General features: G+C 37.6%; 1 pseudogene; it reads right to left on the reverse strand.

Moving 5' to 3' along the window:
* Positions 1-10,297: 10,297 nt before the first annotated feature.
* On the reverse strand, positions 10,298-11,061 carry LOC116483868 (14-3-3 protein zeta/delta-like; annotated as a pseudogene).
* Between the last annotated feature and the right edge of the window lie 685 nt (positions 11,062-11,746).

An 11,746-nucleotide genomic window follows, 5' to 3' on the forward strand; every position in this document is an offset into this window, starting at 1 on the left:
CTGGTTTCTTTACCCCAAATCCCCATTTCTGCCAAGTTAGTTTCCCTTTGAAGGTCAAGGCTAAAGCTCTTATTTTACCTCCTCTTAGCACCTTTCCAAACCTCCCAGACTGACTTATCTCCACCCATAGAGAACCATAGACACACTTCTGTTAGAATAATTTGCACATTTATTAACTCTTTGTTTATGTCCTTGTGTAGTTCACTGGATTATGGTTGCTTAAAAGCATGCTTATTCTTCATTGTATTTACTCCATAACCCCTTTCCAATATGCCCTGTATTTAGCAAAGAGATCACCATGTGTTAATCTACCCTCTCATTATTCCTGGTACCAAATATGTGTTTATTGCATGAAAAGTCAATCAGCGAGGCAGGAGATCTTGGCTGACTCTACAAAAGACACATGACCTTTTCTGTACTTTTTAAAAGCTTTATGGGCTAGCAGTCATTTATGTGTTCACTCATTTTATAACCATTTAATATGTCCTTAACATGAGCAGGACACTAGGAAGATGCAAGCATCTACTCTCAAACTCCCTGGAATCCTGGAGGAAGTAGTAGGAGCCATTGCCAAACAAACATAAATGTATGTTGTTGAAACTGTAGCTAGAAAATTTTGAGAAAATACAAAGTAAGGTCATGACCAAGACAGTATAATTTTGCTTCTAACTTCTTAGGACTACCCGTGATTCTAGAAAATGGTTAGTTGTTCATTGCAGGCACAAGGCACAGAATATATAATGTACAGCTATTGACCTTTGTCAATTCCCAAATCCAAATTCTGGCACCAAGATGATAATTTTTGTACGGAGGAGAACCTAGCCCAGCAAAATCTCAATTGTTCACTTTATGCTGAAGATAAGACTCCAACCAATGATCTGATTCTAATCAGTAGTCAGATCTATACCTCTGAGACTCATGCATCTGTTTGTTATGTTTACCAGGGACACTTCTTTAATATAAACCATATTTCCTCCACTCAGTGCACATTAGATGGGTTCAGTCTTCTGGAAACTTCCTGTGCCTGAGAATGGAAGTCTCTTACAATAAAGATTGCAGTTCTCGTCTCCATAAAGAGCCTCGTGCACTATGTCGATCCTCTCCATTCCTAGATACTGTTCATTACACATGCCACATAGTCTCTTGAAATAATTTGGCACAAACACCATGGCTATTATCTAAAAAGGAAAAGAGAACACAGTAATTGATAACACAACCGTAAGAAAATTAATTATCCCCCTTTCTGATTTTCACTTAGAGCAAAGTACACAGTAACACTGCAGTCTATCCCCTGCCCCAGCCTACTCTAGCAACTCTCTACTGAATGAGCAATTAGATGAACTATATATTGCATGCCAAGCAAACCCTGACATGATAAAATAACTTGTTTCATGTTATCTTTTCTTTTGTATGCCAAAGATTAGAAAATATAAATTCAAGTGACTGAATTATCTACAATAGAAATTGCTGATAATTTTTTAATGTGCCCTTGACTGCATGCAAGAAGAAGTGTAAAGAGGCTAGAAATGAGTGCCTTATCACAAAAACCCATCTGTGTGTTTCATGCAAGAAAAATAAGATGACATGATTTTGAAAATAGACTGATGAGAGGCCTAGACTTAATTTAGGGTTTGAAAGTAGAGAAAATGCCAAATCATCTCTAACAAAGGTCGACCGAAAGAGCAAGTATGCAGAAATGCCTGCCTTCTGGCTTTCTCAAAGGAGAGTCTTCATCATTGTAATCTGCTTGGATTCTTGGGGGAAAAAAATAGAAGAAGAAGAACAATACTGGATCAAAGCAATGGGTGCTCTGTGGCAGGAATGCACTTCCAGACTGAAATGAGTAACTATCTCTGCCACTTTGTTTTGCTTTTGCATATATTGAGACAGAAATGCCCGGAAGACCACCCTTTGGAACAGTCTAAACGAGCATAAAAAGGATGTCCATCCTTTCATTTTTCTCATAGTCTCTTCAGTTGGGAAAGTCCTTATCTTCAACACCACGCATAGCATCCCCGCCTGCTCCCTGCCACCTAGAAGCCCAAATGTGATTTTGGCATGTCACATGTAGGTCAGCTCTGTCCTCACTCCTCACCATCTCATAAGGTCCTCAGCTCTCTTTTGCTGTATTTGTCATTTTCTTATTTTATTCCCTTATCCCTCCATCTAGTTCCCTTATCCCTCCATCTGACTTTTCAACTAGTTTTTTGCTCCTATCAAACCACCTTAGCAATAGCCCTTGAAATGATATGTTAAAGTTATAGTATAAATATAATAATTTAATAATAATCTTTGAATGATAAGGGCCTTCTTTTTCTGCTATTACTACTTAAAGTCATGCCTAATATTCCAAATGTTAATCATTTTGCAATTCTTGCAAAATTTAATGCAAGAGAGGTTGCAAAATTTTGGTGCATGGAAGTGAGAGAATGAATAAGTGGTTTGGCACGGTTTAATTTTGACTGTGGAGTGAAGAGAAGAACCACTCAATTCATCTCTGGAAAACAAATGATTATCATGTGTGATGAAGAATTAATATTAGGGGACAGATGTAACACCTTATATATTACTTTAGTCCTTACATATTTTGCAAATGAGGATAGTTCAGAGACAGGTCCAATAATTTGCCCAAGAGCATATTTGTAGCAAATGGCTGAACCAGGATTCAAATTATTTGTCTGCATTGTTGATAGATGTCTATATAATATGAATTCAGTAGGAAAGGAGGAAGGGTAAGAAAGGGGGTTCAAAAGGAATTCATGCCCCATCTTTATACATCCCCTACAAACTCTCCAAAAAGACTTGAAATTCCAGAATAAAAGTTTCAATTCCTTTGGTTAAAATATTGTTCTGTTAAAAAGCAAATAAAAGCGATGTTGGAAAGATTAACTTTCAGCTGTCTGTCATTGTCACATTCATGATAGTTACCTTTGGAACTCTTCCTGAAAGTTGACTTTAATAGTCAAAAGAGCCAGTGTGCCAGAAAGAGCTAGTACCCTATATAAGGAGCCTCAGGCTTAGGGCTGAGGTGGGACCTGCTTTAGTATTTTAGTCCTGGCACTGTGTAATGTATGCCTTTCCTAGATGTTCCAAAGGAAGTGGCCATAACTTAAGAAAATCTAATTTGAAAAAGAATTAGAGAAGGATAATGATTGAAACACCTCTGCCCTGATTCAGTATATAATTTAACACTAATTTTCCACTCCTAAGGAGATGTTTATGCCATCTGTTTCATGCTGTCTACACAGCCAGTTTCACAGTAGTTTATTCTTGGTCTCTTTGAATATCCTGCATTTCTTAAGGGTTATTAACAAAAAGGCTTTTTGCTTTCAGATATGGCTCCTGGTTCATAACAATTCAAGAGCAAATAGACTGATGCTATAGAATTTAAAGAGGTGCCCATCCTAGAACCAAACAAGGACCAACCAAAGATCATAAGGAAGGTCTACAGATTTTAAATAGCTGTGTCTTGGAAATAAAAAGAAAAAGAAAAAAAGAGAGGAAGGGAGGAAAGAAAGGGAAGAAAGGAGGGAAGGGAGCAAGGGAGGGAGGCAGGAAGGAAAGGAAAAGTTTATCTTAAAACTCTGTCTTTTGTTCTATACATTGTCTTTGCCAGCCTATTTCTAGAGGCTTCAAACAATATATCTACATAGCCCATATAGCTGAGCTGAGCTGAAAGCTACCTCAAGCTCCATGTTTTTTGTTTGTTTGTTTTGTTTTGTTTTTGAGATGAAATCTCACTCTTGTCACCCAGGCTGGAGTGCAATGATGTGATCTCAGCTCACTGCAACCTCCGCCTCGCGGGTTCAAATGATTCTCCTGCCTCAGCTTCCCAGTAACTGGGATTACAGGTGCCTGCCACCACGCCTGGCTAATTTTTGTATTTTTAGTAGAGACGGGGTTTCACCATGTTGTCCAGGCTGGTCTCGAACTCCTGACCTCAGGCTATCTGCCTGCCTCGGCCTCTCAAGGTGCTGGGATTACAGGCATGAGCCACCATGCCCGGCGAAGCTTCATGTTTTTATTGGGAGCTTTTATTTTCTTGTGTACTATCATCAACTTAATGACACAAACAAAATTTGCTCCCCAATACCAAAGCAGTGGGTTTTGTCTTTGTTAGACCACTAATACCCCGAACTTATTTCCAACTTGGCTGTTGCCTGCAAAGAAACAAGAGAAGAGTTAAACATAATGAATGACCAATAAATGTCAACTGTGATGATGATGATTGATAATGATGATTGAGATCATTTTTGCTAATGGGTATTTAAAAGACATAATTTATATCATGTGACTGTTGTAATTTCCATTTCTGCATATATCTTTTTGTTTACTTAATTTTAAAGTCATTGCACAAGTATGCGTTTGGGTACATACACATAGTCTACAATTTTGAAATTTTTCGTTTAATATGATCCAAGGAACCTAAAATTTATCATTTAAAAAATTTCCGTTTGTCATTTCTACTTTTCTACACCCAAGAGAGAAGTAAATACTGCTTCTTTAAAGATAGTATTCCCTAACTCACTCATAACTCATCCAGGGCTCCTTCCATTGCAACCCAAAAGCCTCCCAGCATAGCACTGCTCTCATTCTTGGGAACGTCATCCCTATGAGGACGATGGACAGAATTTTAGTCCTCCATCCTAGGAGAGTTGGCAGAAACCACATTTCTGTAACAAGTCAGAGCCTCAGAGAAGAACAGCATTCTCAATACTTAGTCTCAATACTCAATACTTGGTCAGCTTGTGTTGACTTAAGGGTCTGGGAGTATGCTTGGGGAATTTCATGGCCTCTTTTTAAGAAAAAGGTATTATTTGGAGCTATTAAGTAGTTTCAGAACGCAAATTATAAAAGTCATCTACCCTATGTGTTGCATTGTTGTTTTTTTGTTTTGTTTTGTTTTTTGTTTTTTTAGCATCTGCAAAAGTCAGTAGGGAAACATACCGAACAAGGTACCTCACATCTTTCTCTGTATCTACAGATCTTATTATAGTGTACATGACAGACACCTAATACATTATGTCCGATAATCAATTAATGAGATGCTATCCCTAAGAAATCTCACGAGCTAGTGACATCAGATGTTCAAGAGGGATAGAAAGGTAAATAAAGGTATGTTTGTGGTGAACATGGACTTTGAACCCATTGCCAAATCTTCAGAGTGAGTGAAAATGGAGTTTATTGAGAAACAGAGTTCATGCACTTTAGACGTTTGCATCCATGTAGCATCTTATAAATCAGAACAGTGGTGGGATTTTAAGTTAATTAGGGCATGATCAAGAGTACTCAAAGAAAGTTTACAAAGACCACCTGCTTGAGGTGCATGTAATAAATCTGGGAAAATCCTCCCAGTAGAGGGGGCTATAGGCTTAACAGTTGTACCTGTCACAACATGCAAATAGGGCAAATCTTAAGATTCCATTTATCTGTATATCCCTAGGACATTCTTGCTATAGCAAGATACATATCAAATATATCTATCCTATATCAAATGGACACATATCTATTTATCTATTCATCTACTTATCAATACTTTTATCATCATCATCACAATATAGAAATTGGGGCTTCGGTGTGGAGAGTAAACAAAAGGAAGGTTGTATTTAACTCCAGGAAATGATAAGGGGGAAAAGTAAGGAACTGAGAAGAATTATTTTATATAGTTTTCCAAAAGGTTGAAAAACTCTGAATGTTTACAGGAAGATGAAAAATCACTAGAGTCATTTATGACAACATAGACGGAATTGGAGGACATTATGCTAAGTGAAATGAGCTAAACCCATAAAGACAAATACTGAATGTTCTCACTGACATGTGGAGTCTAAAACAATTGAACTCATAGAAACAAATAGGGAAGAGGTGTTTACCTGAGACTGGATGGTGAAGGATTGGTGAGATGAGAACAAAGGGTACAAAGCCTTAGATAGGAAGAATGAGTTTGTTTTTGGTTTCTGTTGTTGTAGTTTGTTTGTTTTTTGAGATCTGTTACACAGTGTGGCAAATATAGCTAATCACTGAGTACCGCATATTTCAACATAGCTAAGAGAGTAAACCATAAATTTTTTTATCACAAAAAATGCCAAATATTTGAGGTGATGAATGGTTATTAACTTGACTTAAACATTCCACATTGCATTCAAAAATCATTACATCGCTTTTTACTCCATAAATATATACAACTATAATTTGCCAATATATCATTTTTAAAAATCATTAGAGAGAATCCATTTTCTTGGTCCTTGTGGGATTGATAACAAGCTCATGTTGCACATGGAAAGTTCTGACTTACTAGGAACATGATTCCTGAGGTCAAGGTGGAGTGGGATGGTGGCTAATAAGCATATCTATTTCCAAAAATCTGGCACTAGCAAGCACTATTCAGGTTGTTTGGAAGCTAGTATAAAGGACCCCTGTGGAAAATGTTAAGGCTGAGGAAGAAAAACCCAGTACATAAGAATCATGACTCTAAACAAATAAGGAGACAAAAGAGACTTATCCAGAAAAGTGATCGGCAAGGTGCTTGAAGCAAGCTCTAAAGCTGATTGTTAGTGGGACAGATATAGTTAGTTGTAACAATCAATTGTTTTCTGATCCACATGCAATGAGCTGTTGATCCCAGTTCACCAAAGATGGAAAAAAAACAAAACAGTAAATCTAAGTCATAGGAAAGTCATTAATAATGACAGCAATGATAGAAAAATGTCCCTTTCTTCTCCTGTCAAGTAGCATAGGGTGCTATAGCCATCAAGGCCCCAGGGTTCAGCATGACTAGGATTTGAAGACAGGACATAACTATTGTGCTAGGGGTTTGAGGTGCAGGGAAGAATAAGGCCAGGAGGTGTCACAATGGAAACTGATAAGCAGCTCTAATTGGACCGTTTTAAGGGCTCCCAAGAAGATTGTGTAAGGGCCCAGCAATCTCCCATTGCAAGAGAGAATTTTAAAGTCCTGGTAATTCCAGTGTTGGTAGCTCAGAGCCAAACAGATTCCTATCACCCTCAGTTTTATTATTCATACTAAAAATAAAAACACTTCAAGCTACGTCTATCTAAAATAAAATAAACAAAAAGTGATAAACTGGCTTGTTGCGGGTTCATGGGTTGCCTCTGCCAGTGAAGACATATTGTCAATTTACTCTGTAAACTTTCCACAGGTGAAGTGGCTACTTCAAAATATTTTCAGTGGGTTCTTCATAATAGAATAGCAGAAATGTGAGATTTGCAGTGACCTTTTCATATGCCTTTAAGAGATTTTTTTGAATGGATCAAGTAAAAAAATGGAAAACTTGCTGTTTATTTCAATGTCACTGCTTTCACTGAGTATGATATCCACCCCCTTCTTGCTCCCTGCCCCCAGTGTAACAACAGATTTCATTACACTCATTTTAATAAATGGCCAGCATTTCACAATATATGTTTATATTATCTTAAACCTGTAATCCCTTAAATATTTGGAGCATAATAACTTCATGCAAAAGATAAAATAATTTTAGAGCTAATGTAGATTTTAGGAAACATACAGTTAATGCAACCATTTATAGATTTAAAAAATAGGCTAAGGGATATTATTCAACTTTCCTAAAGTGATTCAGCAGAGCCAGAAGTACATTTTAATCTTTTAATTCCAAGTCTTCAATTTTTTTTTCTCCATTGCACTTTTATTTGAATGTAATATTTGGGACAATTATCCAAAAGGGCCAATAGTCCCCAATTAAATCTGTGGTCATAATAAAACAAGCAACAAAACAGTGTTTGGGATTTCAGTTTCTCACCCTTATCATCAAGACACGCTACCTCCCATCATCAATATTTATTGAGCATTTACGGTGTACTAGGCACAATAGAACATTCAGAAAACATTGTCCCTGCTCTTGAGGAGCTTATATCCTAAAAGAAAAAACACACCTTTTAAAATGGCATTTTTGTCTGGTGTTTCCTGCAAAGTACTGAGGAAATATTTTGTAAAGTGAGCTTTGGGTATAACTTAGCCCCATCATTATTTAGAGAATAGAGGAAGAGAAAGAGGAAGGATTTTAAAGGCAGACAATGACGGACCATTCAGGATAGGTAGGGTTTTAAAAGGAGATAAACACACTGAGGAGAGATTTGCTGCAGTTAATAGGATGAGGGAAGTAGTTTCTGGGATGTGAGCAAAGGAAGCAGGGTGTCTTAGATATTGAGTAGAGCCAGAAAAATCATGCGGCCTTTCTCCAAGTACATGGCCACCAAGTAGGAATGGCTGGTGACAAGACAGAAGGCTAAAAAAGGAAGGTAATCTTGTGCCCTTGACACATAGAAAGAATAAGGGATCAAAATTGAAGGCAAGCTATAAAAGTATCAAGAAACTCTTAAAAACCAAAAAGTGATTTGGAAGCACAAAACTTGTAGTTAATGCTACCCAACGTCATGATAGGCCAAGAACACTGTGGCTTCCTAAGTTAGAAAATGCCATATACCAAAATTTTAAATGGAACATATTCCTTTTTTTTTTTCCAATCAATCTCCCCCTCTCCCAGAAAAAATAGGAGCTCATTTTTTTCAGGGTAGGGAGGAAGAGAGGGGATCATGGGACATGGTTGGAAACAGTAGTGATATTAGTAGTATTTTTGTTGTTATGATAAACTTTGAGAGGGGATCATGGGACATGGTTGCAAACAGTAGTGATATTAGTAGCATTTTTGTTGTTATGATAAACTTTGTGTTTAAACTTGGAAAAGACCGTTAGCTGCCAAGAGGGAATAAGGAATAAATTTCAAAAAATGTACAATTTCCTTTAGAGAAGTTTCAGAACCAAAAGACTAAGTTACATGAAAAGCTGTGGGAAAAGTAGTTGAAAAGTCCATTCATAAAACTTTTATTCCACTTACATGAATTTAATACATGTGTTCTTAACAATTATGCTTGGATTGTTCATGAAAATTTCATAAGACATTAGACCAAGCTGGCCATCATTTCAAGTTATTTCCATGTTAACTATTTTTACAGCATATGCATGTTAGGCAAGTATCAAAAAAAAAAAATCACAAAAGCAAGAAACCTTAAAAAAAGCTAAATACATGGGTTTTATTTTACTGTTGTGCTTGATATACATAAAGTAACGACTATCAAGCAGTTCATTTTTCCTGCATCTTTACTTTTCGTTTGTTCTTAGGTTGCCTAAAACATTTAAATATAAATAAAATGAATGTAGCAAAAATAATGAAAGCTAACAACAGGTAACTTTACAAATAATGAAATGTGAACCATTTCTGCCCTTATTCAGAGTAAAATGGATTACAACTTTGTCTAAAGGAACACTTCTGCAGCTGTAGTCAAAGGTGTGCACAGTGAGATTAAGTATTCCACAGATATACATGGTTTAACATGCGGTATCCATGGGATATCTATTTCTACCACAGCCTTGTAAGTGCTCCAAACCTTAACGTACCCACAATTACTATACCTGTGACTGGAACCAATGATCCCTTTTATTCCCCACCAGGACAAAGCAATACGTAGACAGTTTTCTTTGCTTAGATATGGACGCAGTTTTAACACTCACCCTTGTGAAGCCACAATGTACTGAAAGTACTATGGCAAACATTTACAACTTGTATAAAAATTCCACATCCCCCTATTGGCCACCTCAAGATGAAAACAGATAACTCCCTAAATCTTAACTGGCTCTACTCCCCTAATACATATATATATATGTGTGTGTATATGTGTGTATATATATGTGTATATGTGTGTGTATATATGTGTATATGTGTGTGTATATATGTGTATATGTGTGTGTGTATATATATATATATACACACACACATATATATACATATATCTATATTGTGTGTGTGTGTGAGATGAAGTCTCACTCTTGTCCCCCAGGCTGGAGTGCAATGGCATGACCTTGGCTCACTGCAACATCTGCCTCCCAGGTTTAAGCGATTCTCCTGCCTCAGCCTCCTGGGTAGCTGGGATTACAGGTGCCTGCCACCATGCCCAGCTAATTTTTGCATTTTTATTAGAGAAGGGGTTTCACCATGTTGGCCAGTCTGGTCTCGAACTCCTGACCTCAGATGATCCACCTGCCTTGGCCTCCCAAAGTGCTGGGATTACAGGCATGAGTCACTGTGCCCGGCCACTACTCCCCTAATATTAAACATAAAAACCACATGGGAAATATAGAAATTCAAATACAAGTAACACAAATCTGCCATAAATTGTAAACAAAAAACCATTTGTGGGACACCATGGATGACAAATGGTCTACTGTGTAAATTTTAGAATGAGGCAGACAAAAGTTGGAAGGCCAGTTAATTTTCCCCTCTTTCTCCTGCTACAGCTTTGTCTCCTTGGGTATCCAATGTCCAAAATGTCAAGCTGTCTCTCGGTAATTGCATTATTAGCATGCTGTGTTTGTATGACTCTCACTTAATGTATCAAGTTCAGCAATGGCTTCATCAAAAGCCATCTTTGCAAGAGAGCAAGCTTTATCTGGGGAGTTCAGAATCTCATAATAGAACAAGAGAAGTTAAGGGCCAGACCCAGTCTGATAGTATGTGTTGGTTGCATTTCCTTTTTGCTGATTTCAAAAGCTTCTTGGTATGCTTGTTGTGACTGACCCACAATCTGTTTCTTGTCATCACCAGCGGCAACCTCAGCCAAGTAACGGTAGTAATCTCCTTTCATTTTCAAATAGAAGACTTTTCTCTCTGCTTGTGAAGCCCTGGGGATCAAGAACTTTTCCAAAAGAGATAGTACATCATTGCAGATATCTCTTAGCTTCATCTCAATTTTCTCTCTGTATTCTCGACCCATCTGCTGTTTTTTCTCAGCACCTTCCGTCTTTTGTTCAATACTTGAGATGACCCTCCAAGATGACGTACGGGCTCCTACAACATTTTTATAAGCAACTGAGAGAAGATTCCTCTCCTCATTGGATAATTCAGCTCCTTGCTCAGTTAGACTTCATGCAGGCTGCCATATTATCTTATTGCTCAGCCTGCTCAGCCAGTTTGGCCTTCTGAACCAGCTCATTTTTTTCCATGACTGGATGTTCTGTGTCCAGAGTGGGTGGTGGCGGCAGATGGACAGGGATTCAGCAGTCTCTGGATGGTGGTGACAGCAGCGGTGAGGCTGAGACTCTATCCCCAAGTCTTCTTTTATGGTTAATGTAAGTTTTATCTAAATAAAAAAAAGCAGGAATAATAATAGTAATGATTCCAAGCTTCTGATTACTCCATTTTATTTTAAATGCTTTCAGAAATTTAATTTCTTAAAGCAAATGTTTTAATCATAGGCTAAAGTTCTGGTTCTCGGGTAAAATTCATTCAAATATGACTGGGGCTCTGTCAAGGTACTGAATGGCTTGAGCAGAGATTGCATGAATTTATTAAGACCAGCAAACAGAAAGAAAAGTAGTCAAGTAATTTGGATTATTCAAAAAAAGTTAGGCTTTGCAGATGCCGACAGTGCCTGGAGCCCCCTGCCACCAGCCACAGTCAACCTCACTGTGTTCTTTAACAATGCTATTACTGGTGAGCCCTTGGGCCAAGTTTCCTTCAACCTGTTTGCAGACAAATTTCCAAAAACAGCAGAAAATTTTCATGCTCTGAGCACTGGAGAGAAAGGATTTTGTTATAAGGGTTTCTGCTTTCCCATAATTATTCCAGGGTTTATGTGTCAGGGTGGTGACTTCACATGTCATAATGTCAGTGGTGGCAAGTCCATCTATGGGGAGAAATTTGATGATGAGAATCCTG

The sequence above is a fragment of the Hylobates moloch genome, unplaced genomic scaffold, assembly GCF_009828535.3.
Source record: "Hylobates moloch isolate HMO894 unplaced genomic scaffold, HMol_V3 SCAFFOLD_3, whole genome shotgun sequence".
Taxonomy (NCBI): Eukaryota; Metazoa; Chordata; class Mammalia; order Primates; family Hylobatidae; genus Hylobates; species Hylobates moloch.